Consider the following 7726-nt stretch of genomic DNA (forward strand, 5'->3'; position numbering starts at 1 on the left):
AAAGAAAGAAAGAAAGAAAGAAAGAAAGAAAGAAAGAAAGAAAGAAAGAAAGAAAGAAAGCCTAGTGAACAAATACATGAGCTCCCTATGCTGGGCTCTGGTAAGATCCTATTTTGGTTTGTTGTTGAGGTCTTATAAGGAGTAGACATTATTAACGTCCCCGGGGAAGGGGATCTCAAAACCATGCTCAACATTTTTATCACCCGCTGTTTCTACATACCTGGCATCCAAACCAGTTTTTCTGCAGCAAAGAATTATGGTGCCCATGGACCCGAGGATAAAATTTGGAGTCGGGTCCTCTTGGCTTCTAAGTAGGTGTTCCTGTCACCCTCTTCTGCCTGCAAGAAGGAAAGAGAGAAAAACGTCCCCAGATGTCTTCGACAGCAGAGGAAGCTGTCCCCCATATCTTCCTGTACCTCATCTCCACCTCCACCCCTCCACTGACCCTAGCACATGGTGGCAGTTCTCAGCCAGAGAACTTCAAAGGGATGTTGGCTGACGTCTGTGGGGTTTGGTTATCTCCGCTTAAAGAAGGGAATGCTTAAACTGCACATGCTTATGAAAGAATCACTTGGGCAAACATGCCAAGAGCGCTGAGCTTCAGCAACAGGTTTCCAGGTTCTCAGCTAGACCCTGGGCTGCCTAGAAGAACAACCACCTGTAGCTCCTGGTGACCAAGGGACTTAAGTTCTGGCCAAGGGAAACTGACCAACTTCCTTTTTAATTTTAATTTTACAAGCTATTATTTTAAAACTCACAAATGGAGGCCAGGGGCAGTGGCACACACCTGTAATCCCAGCATTTGGGGAGACAGAGGCAGGTGGATCTCTTTGAATTAGAGGCCAGCCTAGTCTACAAAGTGAAGCTACACAGAGAAACCCTGTCTCAAACGAAAAACCAAGGGGGGCGGGAAACTTACAAAACAGTAAAAACATCTTACATCAAAACTAGCCAGACCCAAAATCTATACTTTTTGACAATTTATTTTATTTATATGTATGTGCGTGTGCATACATGTGAAAGTGTGTACAAAGGTGTGTGTGTGCCCTCAGAGGCTAGAAGAAGGTGTCAGATCTCTTGGAGCTAGTTACAGGTGTCTGTGAGCTGCCCAGTATGGGTGCTGGGATCCAACCAGTCATGACTGAGAAGCAAGAGCTTTTAACTGAGGAACCTTCTCTCCAGCCCTTTGGACAACTTCTATAGCATGCCTTTAAAAGAGGTACGCCTCACCCTGAAACCTGCAGATGGGGTCAGCATCAGGGCTTGGCAGAACAGCAAGCTGGGAGGAGCCTGCCTCCCTGGTGATGTCACAGATGGAGCAGCCAGGCCAGCAGCTCTCACGGGAGAGAGAGACAAACTCTCATCTTGTTTCTATTAGCTATGATCATAATTATGTATTGTGTGTGTGGTGTGCGCATGTGTTCATGTGTGTGTTTGGGTGCCTGTACATTCATGAATGCATTCATGAATGCCGGAGGTTTGATGACATCCGGTGTCTCTGTCATTCACCTTGTCTTCCCTTAAAATGTTTTAAGTTTTTATTTGTCTTAGGAGGAGGAGCATGTGCTAGAGTTCATGGAGGGGTGCGGGTGGAAAACAACTTACAGGGCTAATGCTCTCTCCTTCCACCATGTGGCTTCCTGGAATCCAGCCCCGGGTTGTCAGGCGTGGGGCAGCAGGAGCCTTTACCCCTAAGCCATCCTGCTGGCCCCTCCATCTTATTTGTTGGAAACGGGGTCTCTCATGGAATCTGGAGCTCATCCATTCAGCTCAACCACCTCGCCAATGAGTTCCAGGGGTCCCGCTGCCTCTCTTTCCCCAGTGATTGGATTACAAGCGCCCGCCACTGCACCCAGATTTCATGTAGGTACTGGGGAGCCAAACTTGGGTAGGTCCTCATGATTATGCAGAAGATGCTTTGTCAATCAAGATATCGCCTGCCACACCCCCCCCCCACACACACACACCGTGATTCTGAGTCTTGTTTCTAATAGTCAAATCTTCACACTAACAAGATAGAGCGATGCCACCCCGTTTCTTCTGGGATCTTTAGAAAATGCCCATCCTACCCTGGACAGGCTTTGTCTGGGCAGCAGATTCTGAGAGACAGGAAAGCACTGTCTTACTGCCTTGTCATTGCAGCCCAGTGGCCTCTGCCACTCTGGCATTTGCCGACAAGTCATTTCTCTCTGAGTGCGTCAGCCCATCAAGTTTCCAGACCTGACTCAGCTTACACTGGTCCTCTTTACGCACAAAGCACATCTCCTGGATAGAGAGCAGGGGCACATTCCTGAAATTTTCATGAGATCCTGGGTGTAAGCAAAAACTCAGTGAAACTGCCAAACTAGACTACTCTGTGAGTAGGAATGCAGTTTTAGGAGGAGGAATCAAACTGCCCGGCTGCCTGGGTGGGGTGGCCAGAGAACAGCGGGCAGTGGTAAAAGCCTTGTCAGTTTTATGGGGACAGGCAGAGGTGGAAAGAGAGGTGTGGGCCAGAACAGTCTGGGATTTTGCATGAGGGCTTTGTTCTGCTTTAGGCTGTTTAGGTTGATGAGGAACTACCCTTTGCCCAAGGTAACTGGCCATTGGTTGTGCATAAGGGGAGTAATGGCTTTTGCTGACAAACAGAAAAACCCCCATTACTAAATTTCTGAGGACTGCTGAGTTCAGGTTCTTGCTTACCTGGTTTTGATCCTTCTGTTTACCCACTCAAAGCTGAGACCAGGCTTAGGACTCTGTCAGCAGCAGCAGCAGCGCCATTTTGGGGGCCCACTTTGGACTTAACACTGGGGAGAACGGAATGATGGTCTAGGAACCTAGCCTCACTGAGCAGGCTGCAACTCTGTCCTCCCAAGCAATGCTGGAAGGCTGTGGCTGCACACCCAGATCTCATGTGCTCTCCACTGAGTCACCTAAACTGGTTCTCCAAGTCCGGGGACACACAGCATGTGCTTGGGACATGGCTAAGGCCTTTCAGCTGTGCAGTCGAGGAAATGCTGGCCTCCGAGTTGATGTATCTGACATCCTAATTCCCAAACCTGGCTCCAACGAGCTGTGCTGTACTGTGCTTTTTGTTTACAATGACATTTAAACTGGCTTCTGCAAATGCTGCAGGGAATTCACTGGCTTGTGTCACTGCCTTCAAAACCAGAGTGACTGGATCCAGGGACGGGATTAACTGTGTTGCTGGGTTCCGAGAGCCTGGTGCCTCAGCATCATTCATGTATGCTCTGGGCTCCAGTTTCCAGAAGAGCCAATACCATGACTGAGACCTGACCTTGGGCAGGCTCGGGCAGGCTTCTCCTTTATTGGAAAGCCCACCTTCAGAGGCCTCCTCCTTGTCTCAGGAAGTGCTTTTCACGGAGAGTCTAACACTAACTGCCTCCCACAACAGGGCTACGGAATGCCTGGCCCAGTCAAACTGGAACTGGGTGTTAATCAGTTTCAACCTCTGTCCTCAAAGGGGACACTGAGGCAGAGGGGAGGTATTTCTGGGGAAGGAATGACTGACCCTACAGATGCAGAAGAGAAGGAGCACATTTTACAGTGTGCCTCTGTACAGGTGAAGGACGTGCTATGAGAAATAGTTTTTTTCTCTGAAAAGTTAGTAGCCAAAAGGGGCCCTATTTCCTGAGACAGACCCTCTCACTTTGCACTGATTAGCCAATCACAGACGGTGACTCAAGCTCCTGTCAGCGTGATGAGACTCATCACCTAGAGGAGAGATAAAAGATGGAGGCCATCTTACTGGGTATGCTCACTAGCCAGCTTCGGGTTCTGGCTCATCTTTTCTGCGAAAAGAAACTGCCTACCCAAATGGCTTTCACTCTGCTGGTGTGTTCCTTCGTGCAACGCTGCGATCATTCTTTTCCCATAATGCCACCACAAGGAGCCCTCTGAGGACCCAAAACCCGGATGTCTGAAGTTTATAAACTTCCTTTGGGAAGTACAAATGACGCCTATTATTTCCCTCTCATCTGGGTCACCCCGGGGAGTAGGTCAGAGCCTCAAAGTCTACAGGTGGGCGTGGCCTGATGAGACCCTTGCTGAAAACCTAACAGCTGTCACGCAGTGATGTCCCTACATACCAGAGTCCACGTCCGTCCGCTTAAGGGTGTCACACTGGCCAGTCTTAGCCTGCTTACTCCGGCTCTCCTGTTCCTTCCTACAGAAACTACAAACGAATTTTCACCCAGCTGCTTCCTTCCTTCCTGCCCCCCTCGGCTTTCAGCTCGCCCCACTCCCTGCCACACACCCCCAGGGACTCTCTTGCTGCCCAGGGCGTGCCTGCCTATCTATGATTGTCATGTATGCTTTCTCTGGTATCTGTGACTAGCACAAGCTGTCTTTTCAAAGGCAGCCATCCCCCGAGCTGCCACCTTGCCAGATAATCATAAAGTCTGGAGACTCCTTGGCACTGGGCAGCTGTGGGCTCCACTTCCTTGCCCCACCCTCTCTGGTGCTGGCTTCTCCTGACATGCCCTCCCTGTGATGCCGCAGAGGTCTTTCTTTCCAGCCGTGACCTCCAACTTGATTTAGTTTGGCCCCCGAGTTCTAGACATAATCTAGACACATGTCTTCTGACTAGGTGATATGAGAGATTTGTGGACCCCTGGAGAGTGGGACCCTAGACGTATGCTTTGAGAACATGAGAAGGCTTCTTCCACTTGGGGAGATGGGGAAGACAGAGGGAAGAAGAGAAGAAAACCAACCCCCAGGAAGCAGCAGCAGGAGACAGGACAGTAAGACAGGAGTGGGAAGAGCGGGTGTTTTCCTTGCTAAGCAGGCCACTGCCTCAGAGGAAAGGAACTCCTGCTAGGGACACCTGGGAGACAGTATAGAATTTGAAAAAAAAGTGTGGGGGGGAGGGTGCTGGAGAGGTGTGGTTAGGGTACTTACCAAGCAGGAAGTCTGGTTGCCTAGGCTGTTGTCTAAGGCAGGAAGCCCCAAGCGTTTTCCACCTGCCCTGACTGGCCACTGACTGGTGCATTCATACAGACAAGTGGTACAGTTGGCATTCACACAGACCATTACTGAATTTTTGACATGTGACTTTTGGGCAGCAACAATATTAACTATTTACCACCGTGACCATTTTAAGCGCATGCAGCTGAGAATGTTTTAACACATCCACGGTGTTACTTACGCACGGATCTCAACACTCTTCAATAATCACTGCTCGGCCACCCTCCTCCATTCCCTGCTAACCACCATTTTTCTGCTTGCCCAGCTGTTTGTTTGTTGTTTGGGGCAGGGTGGGGATTGTTCTGTGGTGCTGGAGCTCCACCCAGGACTTTGTGCTCACAGGATAAGCCTGCTACCTCTGCTGCATCCTCCGCCCCTTGCCTTTTTTTTTTTTTTTTTTTTTTTTTTTTTTTTTTTTTTTTTTTTTTTAATAAATTGTGTGGCTGGGTGTGGTGGCACATGGCTTTAATCCCAGCACTTGGGAGGCAGAGGCAGAGGTGGATATCTCTGTGAGTTCAAAGTCAGCTTGGACTACATAGTGAGTTCCAGGACAGCCAGAGCTAGGTAAAAGACCCTGTCTCAAAACAAGCAAGCAAAAAAAAAATTTTTTTTAATGTGTATGTGCAAATGTGTTTATGTTTGTGAAAGGCATGAGCCTCAAGTGCTTTCCTTCAGACCCTATCTGTCTTATTTTTTTTTTCCGACTCCAGTATGCATGGAAATCAGTAGAAATAGTACTGTCTTGAGACTAATATCTATTTCCTAATGCCATGCCCATACTCACACTGTGGCCTCAGGTACATTTTGGAATTTTCCCCCTTCATACATGAATGCTTTTTATTTGACCAAGTCTACCCCTTCACTCCCTCTACCTAACTCCTCCTTACACATCCTCCTCCCAATTCCACGCCTACATATGTAGGTGTATATTACCTAGGGGATGCCTGGGTGTAGAGTTGTCCACTGTAGCAGGAGTGGCCTAGCAGAGGTACCACTCCTGAAGAACACTGATATTGTCTCCCCTTAAGTTTGACTGCCTGTAACTTCCCAGTAGGGAGTAGGGCTTTTGGGGAGGGCTTCAGCACCCATACTGAATTATTCATTAGATTGATCTTGTATAGGTCTTGTGCAGTCAACGATAGCTGCCAAGTGTTCCTGAGTGCAAATGTCCTGTCATATCTGGAAGACACTGTTTTATAGCTGTCTTCCCCAACCCCTGGCTCTTGCCATATTTTCTACCCATCTTCTTTGATGTTCCAGGGATGGGGGATCAAGGGCCTAGCTGCTGGCTCTCCACCCATGCCCACACTGGGCTGGAGCCTGTGCTGGCTAGTGTTTTTATTTGGTTTGGTTTGGTTTGGTTTGGTTTTTTGAGACAGGGTTTCTCTGTTTAGCTTTGGCTGTCCTAGACTCACTTTATAGACCAGGCTGGCCTCAGACTCACAGAGATCTACCTGCCTCTGCCTCCCTGAGTTGCTGGGATTGAAGGTGTGCACCACTGTGCCTGGCTGTGCTGGCTAGTTTTATATCAACTAGACACAAGCTAGAGTTATCTGAAAGGAGGGCACCTCAACCAAGGGAATACCTCCATATGCTTCAGCTGTCAGGCATTTTTTAAAATTGCTGATTGATGAGGGGAGCCCAGCCCATTGTGGTTGGTTCCATCTCTGGGCTGATGGTCGTAGGTTTTCTAAGAAAGCAGTCCAAGCAAGCCATGATGAACAAGATAGTAAGCAGCACTCTCTCATCGCCTCTGCATCAGTTCCTGCCTCTGGGTTCCTGCCCTGTTTGAGTTCCTTCCCTGACCTCTCTCAGTAATGAATGGTTACCTAAAAGTGCAAGTGAAATAAATTCTTTCTTCTCCAAGTTCCTTTTGGTCATGGTGTTTTGTCACAGCAGTTACAACCCTAACTAAGACAGAAGGGAAGGGAGTTTGCAGGACCTGTCCTTACTCTTTGCTTCCTGGATGTCTTTAACATTAAGTTTGGCACTTGTGTGCAGCACCTTGCTCATCCTCGTGACAACCTCAGTCACTGTTGTTACACGCCTTTGAATGACAAAGAAGATGAGCTCTCAGAGAAGCTACCTGCCCAAGGTCACACGGTAAGTGGCTAGGACAGGATGCCCAGTCGGTGTAAGTGTCCCCCATCAGTGGCCTTCTTTGCCTTTCACTCCCACTGCCCGAGAGAGTGTCTGACTCCTCTTCAGACTAAAACCTCAGTCATCTGGAAAGGGCCATAAGAGCAAGCTGAAGGTCCTTGCCTGCCTTTCCTCACAGCTCTCCTGTCCTGCTTTGCATTCATGACAACATTGTTCTTGCTTCAACTCCAAGGCCAATGAGCTGTGGCTGGGCTGGCTGGCTGCCTCTGAGTCACTGCACCTGGCAGACAGTGCTAAACTAATTTTGCAGAATCTTTGGGAGGCATTTGGCTTCTGTCTCCCCAGCTAATAGCCCTGCAGACAGTGGCAGCAGGCTGACAAGACCCGGGGGCTTTCTGCCTGGTCCAAGAGAGCCCAGCTTGTGATGTGATCAGACCCTGACTGGCAAAGTGAACCTGACTTAGCGAGAGCCCTGTGCTGGACCATACTCTGGAGCATGAATGCCAAGCCACAAGGATGCTGCTAGAATAGGCCTGGAAATGGAAGCAGATGAAGAAAAACACTGCTAGTTTTTACAAACACTCAGGCTAGGATTGTAGCTGGAGAGGTGAGTGCTAGCATACGTGTGAGGCTCTGAGCCCCATACAAAAACAAAAGGCAA

The sequence above is a fragment of the Psammomys obesus genome, unplaced genomic scaffold (assembly GCF_907164565.1).
Source record: "Psammomys obesus unplaced genomic scaffold, mPsaObe1.curated_primary_1811, whole genome shotgun sequence".
In the NCBI taxonomy this organism is placed as follows: Eukaryota; Metazoa; Chordata; class Mammalia; order Rodentia; family Muridae; genus Psammomys; species Psammomys obesus.